This window comes from Manis javanica, chromosome 6 (assembly GCF_040802235.1).
Source record: "Manis javanica isolate MJ-LG chromosome 6, MJ_LKY, whole genome shotgun sequence".
NCBI lineage: Eukaryota > Metazoa > Chordata > Mammalia > Pholidota > Manidae > Manis > Manis javanica.
The window spans coordinates 143,885,305-143,898,234 of record NC_133161.1 but is presented as its reverse complement, the minus strand read 5'-3'; the positions used below and the strand labels follow the sequence as shown (position 1 = coordinate 143,898,234).

Here is a 12,930-nt window from a genome sequence, read left to right as displayed (position 1 = left end):
AACCTGTCACCTGCTGCACCTGCTCCTCCCAGGACAGCCGCCCCTGGCCCCCTTCAGTCCTCAGGGTCTTGTTTCAGGTCCCCAAGTTCCTTCTCCTTTTACCTGGGCCTCCAAAATGCCTGCTTGACCTCTGGGTCCCAGAAATGAGAGTTACGGCAGTGTCTCCAGGCTCCCCCAAGCTTTGGACATGGAGGAAGGAGCAACGTGTTATCCTCAACAGCCAGGAAGACTGAGTGGTGGCCCAGAGTGTGGGTGCTCTGAAGCTGGCCCAGCTCAGAAGCAGCGAGCAGAGCGGGCCCCCTGAGGGACTGGGTGCTGCCTGAGGGCAGCAGGGAGAGGGTAGCCAGGCACTGGCCACATAGAGGCCCACACCCTCGCTACTATGTGCAGGAGGGAGAGCCCAGCCAACCCAGAGTTGTCTTTTCTGAACCCATTAGCTGTGTGACCTTGGGCAAGCTAAAGAACCTCTCTGAGTATCCAAGGTCTCCATGTTAAAAAAAGAGTTAATAATACAGTAAATCTTCGGTTTTTCATAAGTTTAACATTTGACTGTTGGGTTTTTGTTGCTATTAATTATTTAATGATTGGCCTGTTTGCCTGGCAGCACCCACTTGAGGTCCCTGTTAGCCTTCCTAGATGCCCTGGTCTCCTGCTTCATCAGCCCTGATGAAAGCTTGGGAACAAAGAGCCAATGTCTGCTTCTAGCCCCCCGACTCCTCAGTCCAGAAGCTTGCTCCCCTGAGTTTTCCTTCCCAGCAGGACTTAGAATCTGAGTTGCTGCTGCTCAGGCCTTGCAACTGGTGGGAAAGCACCAGGACCTAAGCATGGGGGTCTGTGTGGCCCTGAGGGCGTCAGCTGTGCCCACTGTCCTGGTGTCCAGACTACCAGCCCTGGGGCTGGGGGAGCACATGGGCCTAGGAGTCCTGTAGCCTGAGGCTCAGAGCTGGTTCTGACACTGAGTGGGACTGAACACAAGGGACTTGGCCTTTCTACCTCCAGGTCCCCTTCCTGCCTTTTTCATAAAGGGCCTCAGGGAAGATCGCCTGGGACAAGAGAGCACCCCTGCCCAGGACTGGGGGAGCTCCTCTATCTGGGCCTCCCACCCCCTTCCCACCCACCCTCAAATTTCCCAGCTGAGTGACAGCTCAGCTCAGCATGACCTTCTCATCCAGAAAGGATCTGAAATTAGGCCCAGTTCAGCCTTGGGCAACTGGGGAGGGGAGAGCCAGTGGGAAGTGAGTGGCAGCCTTGGGAGAAACAGGGGTGAGGAACGCAGATAAAGGGAGGCGGAGACCAACATGGGAAGGCGGCAGGGTTGGAAGAGCTGACGCAGCACCAGCTCTGCACATTTCTGCCATAAATCACTCTCCTGGGCTGCCTGGGAGCCCTCCCAACTGGAGGGAGAAGACTAGAAATCCCAGATTTGAAGTTCAGGACATTCCCCTGGCTGGGGGACGTTGGGCAGCACTTCACTCTTGCTGGGGGCCTCAGTTTACCCCACTGCATAAAGGGGAGTAGCTCCTCTTAGGCCCTGTGCAGAGACTGTGCCCCAGGGCCACTGAGGTCCCCGCACAGAGGGCACAGATAAGCAGTGGGATCGTTACTCGTAATTATCATTCCTAACAGTAGTAATAAAAAAAAATTGCATGGAGCTGAGAAACACGCCTGCTCTGGGGTGTGGAACAATAACTAATGTTTAGAGAGTGCCTCACAGCATGAAAACCACATCATATATATTTTTCTCATTTGATTCTCACAACAATGCAGTCATGCAGGTAAAGCAGAGCTCTTTTGCCCTTGTTTCCGAATGAGGGATTTCCAGTTCACAGAGGGAAAGGGCTGCCCCGGGGCAGGAACCAGGCAGGTGGGGGAGCAGGACCTGGAGCCCAAGGCTGGTGATTCTAGACCCTTCTTTCCCCTTCTCCTTTCCAGGTCTCACGCTGAAGATCCCCGGACCCGGGAAATAATGAACCCTGGGAAGGCAGGGCATCAAAGGACTTTGGGGGCTGGGATCAGCTCCCAGATGTGCCACTTAGCAGTGCGGTGGCCTCAGCTACTTCCTTGGTAGAAGGGGGTAATACAAACAGTGCCCCCCTCCTAGTATCTGGGGTGCATTAGGAGAGAGACCAGATTTAGAGGGCTGAGCAAAGCCCCTAAGACAGAGTAGGTGCTCAGCTAGCATTAGCAACTGGACTTATTGTGCCTAAGATTTAAGGAAAGGGGGATTTGCCTCTGGTTCGCCTGCCATTCTAGAGACCAAGAGCTGGATGTGGTGAACCCCTGGTTCTCCTGCAATTTGAGGGGCCCATGAAGTCATGTCCATGACCTATCTCATTTCCCCCTGGAGTCCCCAAGCCAATGGCTGGCATCACCAGGCAGTCAGAGGACGTCACCAGCTAAGGGCTTCTGCGTAACCTTGGGCTAGGAGCTGACCTGAGCCACAACTGGCCCAGGACGGAAGACTTGCTTCTCACCAAAGCCACGATTTGAAGTTGGGGTCTGGATCCCAAATGATCTGAAACCCAACTCTGCCTCAGTTTCCTCAGCTGTCAAGTGGGCATATAACAGCCCTACTGGAAACTGGACATGGGTATCTGGTCAAGAGTTTCCCCTCTCTTTCTTCACTGTGGAGGCCAAATAAGGCCCAGATGGCAGACCATGGGCCGAGCTACCTAAAAACCGGGCTTCTCTTCTATTGGGAACATCCTGGGGTTGGGATCCCTGGGTGGCTCCTGCTCAGGACTGCAGGGAGGGTGTGATGGTCACAGGAGCATGGGGACCCCTCACACTTCTGCAGGGCATGGCAGATGCCTCCACCCCCCAGGACGTACCCACCCACCCGACGCAGTGGACCCTCAGACACTGCCCAGTCTCCCTGGATGACTGCCCGAGGGCCCCAGCTCTCCTCCAGGGTCCCTTTGACCTTCGCCTGAGCTGCAAGCAGCCTCCTCCTCCTGCCGTCCTCACCCCTGTGGCAGGCGAGCTAGTCAGGTGACGCATTCTGAGGCTGCGAGGTCTCCACCGTTAAGTGGTGTAATTTAGCCTGGGTTCTGTGTTTTGATTTTGCCCAGCTGCGTCTGTGTGCATTTAGATTAATCCTGTTAGCTAGCGGGAGCTGGGCTACCTGCTGTTTATCAAGAGGGCCTGTGCGCTGCAATTCTCGTTTGATGTGCAACCACCTCCACTGAGCAGAGAAGCCTCTCTCTCGTTCTCCTGCAGGAGCTGCAGAGGCTGAGAGACCCACTGAAAGGGCCCTGGAGCCACCTTCACCCTCACCTGGCCTTGCCCAGGGCCACCACCAGCCCACAATGCCTCTTCTGTCCTCCGCACCAACCCAGGGACCTACTTTACCGCAAGGCCTTTGATCTGCTGCACCTGGAATCTAGAAGGCTACAAGGATCACAGGTGTGGCTGCGTTAAAGCCAGCAGGGGGCGGGGCGCTCTAAACAAGGTCTGTTTACCCTCCCTGACTCTCAGTTTTCTCACCTGTTAGATGAGGCTGGTGACGTCCAGCCCACTTATGCAGAAGCGTGTCCTGGAGGTGAAGTGAGAGCGCACGCTGACAGCGCTTGGCCAGGTGTCAGCCCTGCTGTGCCGCCAGGTGCAAGGCAGGAGTGCGGTGTGGAGGGCATCTCGGGCAGGGAGCAGTTCTTCCTCTGGTGAGTCACCAAAACATGTGGCCTCTTTGTTCCTTCATCTGTAAAATGGGTGCAGTACAACCTGTCCCATCTACTCACAGGGTTGAGGTGAAGCTGTACTGAGACCCACTTTCACCCGTCTTTCAAACTCTTACCAGGTACTTTCACCACAGCATCTAATTTCATACTGGGCAACCCAACGAGGGAGAAACTGCCACCCCCAGGCTATTGATAAGGAGCCTGAAGTTAGAGAGGTCCAGTGACTCCAAGCGTGTACCCTATCATCTGTGCTCCACCCATGGGGGCACTGACTGGGCCCAGTTATGTCCCTCTGCACAAGAGCACACTGGTGGTGAAATGGTCTTCATCTGGAGGTAGACAGGTAGGGGCCGCTGCTCCTCTGAGCTGCAGGTGGGCCCAACAGCCCCCATCCCAATAGTGACCCTGGTCTCCTGCTGGGGGTGAGCCCTCCCCTCTCGCTACTCCCCAGGGGGCTCCAAGCTGTACCTCTTTCCCTGTAAGCTATTCCTCTAAGGAAATTCTCCCTGAGCAGGACTGTCCACCCTTCTGGTCTCCACCCCTGTCTGCATCTCTACCTATACCTCACCCTCCTCAGATTTCTGCTATGGGCTTATTTCTCTTTTTTTAACAGCTTTAGTGAGATACAACTCACATATCATATAATTAACCCACTTGGAGTGTATAAGTCAGTGGTTTTCAGTATATTCACAAACATGTGCAAGTACCACCATTTATTGCAGAACATTTCCATCATCTCACAAGAAGCCTCCTCCCTTCCAGCCACCCCGTCTCTATTCCTCCAGCTCCAGCAAGTCCCAAAGTGACCCCTAAGCTCCTTTCAGTCTCCGCAGATTTGCTTATTCTGGATTTCCATAGGAACAGAAGCATTTAACATATGGACTATTGTAACTGACTTCTTTCACTTAGCCTAATGTTCCTGAGGCTCGTCCACGCTGGAGTGTGGGTCAGGACTTCATTCCTGTCTGCAGCTGAATCTGATCAAACCGGTAACCACCTTTTGGTTATCCATTCATCAGCCAATGAATAGTTGAGTTGTTTTTACCTTTAGGCTGTAGTGAACAGCAAACTGCTATAAATATTGCTGTATAAGTTTTTGTGTGGCCATACTTTTTCAGTTCTCTTGAGTCTATTTCTAAGAGTAGAATCACTGGGTCATATGGGAACTCCATGGGTAAACATCTGGAGAACTGCCCGACTGTTTCCCAAAGTGGGTGCTCCATTTTGCATCCCCACCGACAGCGTAGAAGGGCTCTGATTTCTTCACATCCTCGATGACACTTGTTATTGTCTGTCTTTTGATCACCATCCTACTGGGCGTGAAGTAGTGTCTCGCTGTGGTTTGGGTTTTCATTTCCCTGACGGCTAATAATGTTGAACATCTTTTCATTTGCTCAGGAGCCATGTGTGTATATCCCCTGGAGAAATAGATATTCAGATACTTTGCCCAATTTTGAATTGGGTTGTCTTTTTATTATTGAGTTGTAAGCTGTTCTTTGTATATATAAGCTCTGCAGTCTCAGATTTGAACACCTAACTGGGCCTTGCATTATGGACCAGGGGGAGGACTGACTTGGGTTCAAATCCCCACGCAGACACCAGGTAGTGGAGAATTTATTGAAGCCATTTATAAAGTAGAGGAATAACACATGCGCCCTCATCGGATTTAGGGGTGCTAGGTATGGGGCTGAGAGCCTTTCCCACTGACATAGGTGAAGAACTGTTATTATATCTGTTCTGCAGGGGAGGCGACTGAGGTACAGAGAACTTGCTAAAGATGATGCAGTTAGTAAGTGGCAGAGCTGGGAGGGACCCCACGTGGGTGGTGCTCTAGAGCTAACAGCCACAACGGTGTATTGCCAAGTAGACGAACACAATCAATGCATGTTGAATGAATGAATGAATGAATGCCTTCACCGATGGGGGCCTTACTGCCCCCCAAAGCGGTCTGCCGCTACTGTTGGACACTTCTAGGTGCTGCAAAACTCTTTCTTTTATTAAGCAAAACTTGCCGCCTGCCCCTCATCGTGACTCCCTCCTGCTGGCCCTGGTTCTGCCCGCTAGCAGGTTCCTGACGCCCATGGGCGTGGGTCACTGCTGCCAACTGCAGCCGTGGTATACAGGAGGTCCCCTCTCTCCCCAGCTCACACTCAGGCACAAGTCCCAGCCCTGCCCACGGGACTCCAGGGCCGAGTCTGGGGAGTGGCTGCCCCCCACTGGTCTCTCCAGTCCCCCCAGGGGTTGGGGGCTGAGGCTCCCCAGGGAGCAGAGGCCCCTGCAAACAGTGTTGTGGAAATCATGGATAGTAGATCTGTCACCCCCGTCAGCTGCCAGGCCAGCTTATGCGGGAGCAGGAGCCGGGTGGGAGGGGTGCACACGGGGAGCTGCTCACTCCAGCAGTCCGAGCAATCCCACGCTTGGTTAGCTCTGCTAGTGACAACGCTTCAGGGCTGACCCCCGACGCCCCAAGCCTGCCCTGACTAGAGGGCCGTGAGACCCAATCTCTGGTTGTGAGGCCTGGCCTGCACCTGCGATTTGGCAGAGGTGGGTGGGGGGCTTCAGTGCCTGCCCCCCACCCCATCCCGAGGAGCCCATTAGCCTGTCACGCAGTCAGAAAGGCCCTGAGTCCACCACTGCCCCTCCAGGACATGGTGGGAGCACCTTCTCTGTCTCTGGGAAGCACCCTGCCTGGTCCCCTTCACCACTGCAGGGATCCCAGGCGGGTGCCCCATTCTGCGGCCCTCAAGAACGCAGGCTGGGTGGGACAGGCTGGGCTGCTCCCTCCTGCCTCTGGGATGGAGACCCCCAACAGTGCAGGGCCGGACCCCAGGTTGTGCTCTGGATGCAGGGGAGCTCCTGGACCACCAGTTCCAATAGCAGCAAGGCAGCATCACAGTGGAGAGCCTGCTCTGGGGTCAGGGTGATGGGAGCATGACTCCTGCCTCTGCAAGTGATTTCACTGCCATGGCCTCAGCATGCATTTCTGCAAAATAGGAATAGTGGTGCTAACCTTGCCCAGTTGTGAGGCTTAAAGGAGTCATTCACACCAGTTCCAGAAGTTATGTACTCTATGCCTCCATGTATTTGACATTCTTGAAATAACACTGATGGAAATGGAGAAGAGATGGGTGGTTGCCAGGGGTCCAGGAAGAGAGGGGAAGGGGGAGGTGAGGATGGAAAAGAGCCCTGTGGGATGGGAATGCATCAATGTCTGTATCCAGGTGTGACACTGTTCTAGGCCTTGCGAGAACAGACGGTACACAGGCTCTCTATTATTTCTTACAACTGCGTATGGATCTACTGTTGTCTCCAAAAAAAAGTTTTATCCCCATAGGAACTGGTGTGGCCTGGGAATTGGCATCATATAAAACTGCCACAGCAAGTGGCAGGAAGGGGGGTAAGGAGAGCCCCTGATTGTATATTTAGCATCTTTTTTTCCTGTGCCTTCCATGGATGCTTAATAAGTGAGTGAGGGAGTGCCTGAACAAATGGCCATTGCAGCCACTGAACTACTGACCCCTCAGGAAATAAAATGGGCCGAAAGCAAGAGACACTTGTGATAGACACAGTCTGATGGTGCAGCCTCTAGACTGGCCTCGTCCACCCCAGGCTGCCCTGAGCGGTATGTGGGGGCGGGTGAGCAGGCTGCGTGTCTGCGAGGGCAGCAGCGTGACACACTTTAATTCATGCAAGAGTAAATGACATGGGACAGAGGAAGCCCCAGCTTCTCCCAACGGCGTGGGGAAAATGGAAGCCCAGCATCTTCAATTTAAGGTTTCGTTAGATAATGCCTATTGGTGCCAGAAGATTACAGAGTGGATATTAAATCCTGCAGGATTTGGAATCAGAGCATCCACGTGGAATCCATAAGCAGAGGGAAGCAGCCGGGAGCAGCTGGCCGCTGTCCTCAGCTAACAGGAAGCCTCTGTGAAGGAGCAGCCAGCGTAGGCCTGGGGCCTAGAGCTCCTGCCAAGCCCTCCAGGAAGGCAAGAGGGGTCGCTGATCGCTGAAATTCTAGGAGTTGGAACCGCTTTCCTTACTGGCAACCTGAGCAAATTCTTGCCATTGTACAGACGGGAAGGTCAGGGCCCAAATGCACCCCAGGTTTTGAAGTCAGAATAGGAGTCATGCTCCAGCCTCTCTCCTCCACTGAGTCAGCTCCTACATTACCCTCAAAATGGCTCAGCTGCGCCTCCCCAGGAAGCTCCTGGACTCCCCACTTGCATTGCCCGGGGCCCGAGGGCCCAGGTTGGGGCCCTGCACTCACGGCTGCCCGTCTTCACCGAAGCCTTGCCCGCCTTCCTCCCGGACCCTCCGAAGGTGTCACCGGACCCTGTCTCCTGCACCCTCACTCTCAGGCCACAGGGATACCCAATAAACGTGGGCTGCACAGGCGTGGTTTTCACATTTAATTTGTATTGATCTTTGAGCAGCTGATGCATTTTGCATATGAGATGCATTCACAGGATTCCAGGCTCAAGAGGTAGAAAACGGTCCAGGTGAAAGTCTCCTTCTGCCCCACCTTGCAGCCGGCCCAGCTCCTCCCTGGGCAGCCAGTCTCCTGTGTAAGCAAATGGGTGTGTGGTTCCCCCTTTCTTAACGCAACAGCAGAATACACTCCACATTATTCTCCCTTCCCTATCTCCACTTCACAACCTTTCTTGGAGACTGTTTCTTATCACTGCACAGAAGATGTTGTCATGTTCCCAGGCATGTTGGAGCCAGGCCTGTGGCTTTGGGACAGGGAGCCCCCTGGGGCAGGGGGACTGCCAGGACTCCTGGGTCCCCCTTTACCCTCAGATGGGTGTGTGGTTGACTGGGCAGCTTGAGACATCTGCTGTGGCTGACCTGGGCCAAGAGGCTTGGAAGCATGGACACAAGGCCTCCAAACCTTGGGCACAGCCTACAGGATGGCAGTAGGGACCATCACTGCCTTCCCTGGGGCCGGGATGATGTCTCTGGCAGGCTCGGGCTCAGTGGAGAAGGAGGATATAGAAGCTTATTAGCTTAAGCAGGATGAAATGTGTAAATTAATTACCCCGGCCACCCAAGCATGTAGCAGCCGGCCTTGCACGCTGGGAGGAGAAACATTAGCCTCCATGCTTCTTGCAACTTGGCAAACCCATGACTGCATGTCCACTTGGGGAAGGAGGGACCCAGAAACAAGAGCCGGGAGGTCCTGAGGGCTGGGGAGGTCCTCCCCTGGAACAGCAAGGTTGGATCCTGCTACCCGCAGCAGCAGAAATGGGGGCCAAAGAGAACAGGCAAACGGAGGGAAAGCCCGTCCTTGGCCCTGTCCCCCACCCCTCTCGCCGAGCTCCTGCTCGCCCGGCGACACAAGGCACAGGCCCTATGTGACCCTTTATTTGCTTCCTTTCATTTGATCCTGATAAAAAACCCCAAGAGGACTCTATCATTAGCTCCACTTCACAGATGAGAAAATTGAGGACCAGGAAGGCTAAGAAACTTGTTCTTTGGACCCAGCTGCTTACTCTCAGAGTTGGGGTGCAGGCCCAGGACAACACATTGCCTCCCCCCAGGGCAACCCAGCAAGGAGCCGTCTCAGGGATCCAACACCCAAATGAACTTTCCAGGCTTCCACGCCCACAGCAGAAGCCCCTCTCTGCAGCCGGGCCAGCAGAGCCTCAGGCTGCCTCCCCCTGCAGCTGGTGCCTGCTCTGCCAGTCACCTCCCCTGCCCACAGGCCCAAACGGCCACGTTCTGTACCTGTCTCCATGTCTTTAGTGGTTCCTACACCTAGGATGCCACCAGCAGCTCCACCTGCCACAGCCGGCCCATTGGCCTATCTCCAGCCACCGTCACTGCCCACTGGGACCTCAGCTCTACTTCCCCCCAGTCCGCTGCTGTGCCCTCTGCCGCAGGCACTCATCTGCTCACTCACCCTCCTGCAGAGGCAGCTGCCGCAGTCACAGGAAACCCTGGCCCCTCAGGAGCACCCTGTGATCAGGCCCTGCTGCCTGACTGCCACCAGACATCCCTTCCTCCCTGCCCTGCAGCCAGCGGGCTCTGCCCTCCTCACCCAGGCAGCGCCCGCTCTCTAAGGCAGCTCCCTCTGCATGGCTCCCTCCCCAGATCTCAACATGGCTGTGCCCTCCCCAGGGGAGAGCTCCCTCCCCAGGCCCCGACCCCCTTCACCGTGTGCTGTGCTGGGCAGGGCTCTTTCACCATCTAACTCGGCCCAAGGGGTCATTGGTGACTTTATCCTCTGCTTCCCCTGCTAGCTGCAAGTTCCATGGAGAGCAGCAACGTGCCCCTTCTGTATCCTCCATGCCCGGGCCATGGCGCACCACGAGTATTTGGAAATGAACACAGAAGGTCCCTCGAGTCCTGCCCGCACACCAAACCTCTCTTGCCTGGGCCTGCATGATGGACCCACACGGGCATCAGGTCATCCAACCCATATTCCCTCTCTTGGCAGGCGCCCACCTAAGCAATCAAAGACCCACAGCTTAGGTCTGAAGGAATACTCATGAGTCCTTTTCACTGATGGGCTCTCAAAGGCTATGCCCTCCACTGCCAGGTTGCCTTCTGAAGTGCCAATCCGTAATGGCGTCTGCCATCCAGCGGGGGTCTTATCATGATGATGGAGTCAGTCTCTGAGAAATGTACTTTGCTCCCCAAGGTCAGCTTCGAGGCCAGTGGGGAAACAAGCGATCAGTCTACTTGGGATTAATTTCTTAATAACTGTGAGCTAGCCAAAGCCCTCCCTTCCTCCCTCAGCTGGCTTCCAAACTCTGGAGGGTCCCAGGGACCGGGGCGTCACTCTTGTCCCATGGGGAGGGACCCCACCACAACTGCTTGCAAGTGGGTCCTGGCCCCCACTCCCTCTTTATCTTCGCCTCTTAGCCTCAGCCTTGGCAAGGAGATGAATTAGGAACCGGGAGTTGACATGTCCACACAGCCACTGGCATTTATCTCCCTGGTTTACATGGCTAAACAACAGGGCATCTTCCAACTTACTAGCCAACACTCCGAAAGGTAAAACTGGCAGCGTCCCTCCTGGGAGGGGGTTTGAGTTTAATGGGAAAAATTGGCCTGGGCAGTTGCTGGGCCCACACCTCTGCCTGTAAGCACCCACCCTCGCTGGATAATTATCCCCCACTGTTTGGATGGGGCCCACATTTGTACCCTTCTGATCTCCCTGCATAGTCCATCAGGAGGAAGGCACACATGTCCCCCACTTCGTAGGCTGGACATCCGAGGATGACAAGTCCAGGGGCTCTGCAGTTCGCAGACCCGCATCTTGGATTTCGAGGGCTCTGGCTTCTTCACTTCGTGGTCTGCGCTCTGCAGTCCCCTGACCTTTAGAGGCTGCAGAACTGAACCTGATGTGCCCACCCGGACCCTCCCACCCGCTGGCAGAGAGAGCCCAAAGGAAGCAGCACCCACATGGAGGGGACCAGACTCAGGTCCCACCCCAACCTCCATGCCAGGTTGGGCAGGGTTGGGTGGGGTGAGCAGCAAGCCCCTCATTCCTGCTCAGCTGGGGGCCGCTGTCATGTAATCACACATTCCACAGCCTAGGACAACAAGGTCTATTAGCTGATGCAGAAGGAGGGGAGAAAGGGGATCCCATGGTTGAAGAAGGGGTGTGGGGCCCAGTCCCGACAGCTGGGCGAGGGGAGGCGCCCAAGTGCACATTAACTGCGGTGAAATGCTCCCACCTGCTGGCCATGCCTCAGAACTGCAGGGAGCCCAGGGCAGGTTCTGGGGCGGCGCAAGAGGGAAAACAGCCCAGCTGTGCAAGATAAAAAGGACCCCCGGCTGGAGAAAGCAAGCTTGGTTGCAGGTCAACAGTAATAATATCACCATGTTTCGATTACACTTGCTATGCCAGGGGCTTTGGACACATTGTTTCTGCTGTTTCCAGCAATCCTTAAGACGCTGTCACCCTCTTACAAGCTGGGGAGCCTGCCAAGAACACGCAGCTGGCGATTGATACAGTCAGGATCCCAACCCAGGGAGTCAGGTTCCAAACGCTGTACCCCAGACTCAGAAGCCCGCATCTCAGCTCCCCACAAGCTGAGATGTCCCAGACACCCCCTCACTGATGTTCTCCCAGCCTCTCTTTGTTTCCTTGGCCATCGGCTTCCTCCCTCCTTCCTCCAGGTAACTGCTTCCTGGCCTCCAGGGCCAGTCCGCATGCCGCACTGTTCCAGGTGAACGGAACGCGGTGACCGCTGATACCAGGGAGCCCGTACTGCAGTAGGTCCGAAGGCCGGAGCAGAGCCTGGGCACATCTGAGGCCCCTGCCTCCCCTTCTGAACGGGTGAGACTTCTCCCTGGATCGGGGCCCAAGGCGAGGAGCGGAAGTCGGGCTGGGGAAGGGCAGCCCTGAGGGCTTGAGAATCCAATCCATCTGCCCTCAGCCCAGTCCTGATCACAGAGCCCCAGCTGAGCGCCGATCAATTTCCCAGTCTCTGGCTGGACAGACTGTTAAGAGCTTGGAAAGGGCCTCAGGAAAGAACCTGAGAAAACGCCTCGTTTTGTAGACTGGAAGCTCAGGCTCAGAGAGGGCAGGCTGCCTGCCCAGCTCGCACAGCCCAAAGTGCTGGGGCCAGGAAGAGAACCCCCAGCTGTCTGACAAGGGCCCCTGCCGAGTCCAGCTCCGCCTCCCTACTCCTCCTCCTGCCCAGACCCCAGTGGGCCCTCCCCGGGGCTGCCCGCGGGCCCACAGCATGCCCAGAATCACCTGTAGCTCAGAGCTGGGCGAGGACACTGCCTGGCTGGGCTTGAGAGGAGTGAGAATGGAAACAAAGTCTTGTTCCCTCCTTTGTCTCCCGTTGTGGGGATGGCCTCCCTTCCCCTCAGCAAACTGGGGCCTCAGTGGTCCTGATGTTTCTGCTCATGCTGAGGTGGGAGACATCTCAAGAAGTGGGAACAAAGGGGTCCCCTGACTGAGTTAAAATCACAGCTCTTGAGGCCACGGAACTGGCGGGGACTGATGAGGGGAAGCACAATGCTTGGGGGTTCCCCAGGGGAGGCCCCAGCAGGACTCGGGGCCTGTGCGCACCTTGTCGGCATCCACGCAGCAGGTGGCAGCTCCTGGCGAGGCCCCAGCCCAGGACAGGCCAGAGCTTGGCCGCCCTATGGCTCTCTGTCCCGGGGAATTCAGCTAGACCTGGGTCCCTGTCTTTTCCCCCTCCTGTGGAGCTAGCAGGCTTGGGGAGGGGCCCCAGATGTGGGTGCCAGGGACTCGCTCAGAGAGTCTGGGCATCCCTGGGGTCCAGGA

General features: G+C 55.8%; 1 long non-coding RNA gene across 1 annotated transcript; it reads left to right on the top strand.

Annotated features, from left to right (window-relative positions):
* Positions 1 to 3,247: 3,247 nt before the first annotated feature.
* LOC140850240 (uncharacterized) lies at positions 3,248 to 8,031 on the top strand. The gene is made up of 3 exons (XR_012132923.1): positions 3,248 to 3,405; positions 3,494 to 3,659; positions 7,513 to 8,031. It is a non-coding gene; the product is annotated as an uncharacterized lncRNA (long non-coding RNA).
* Positions 8,032 to 12,930: the final 4,899 nt, after the last annotated feature.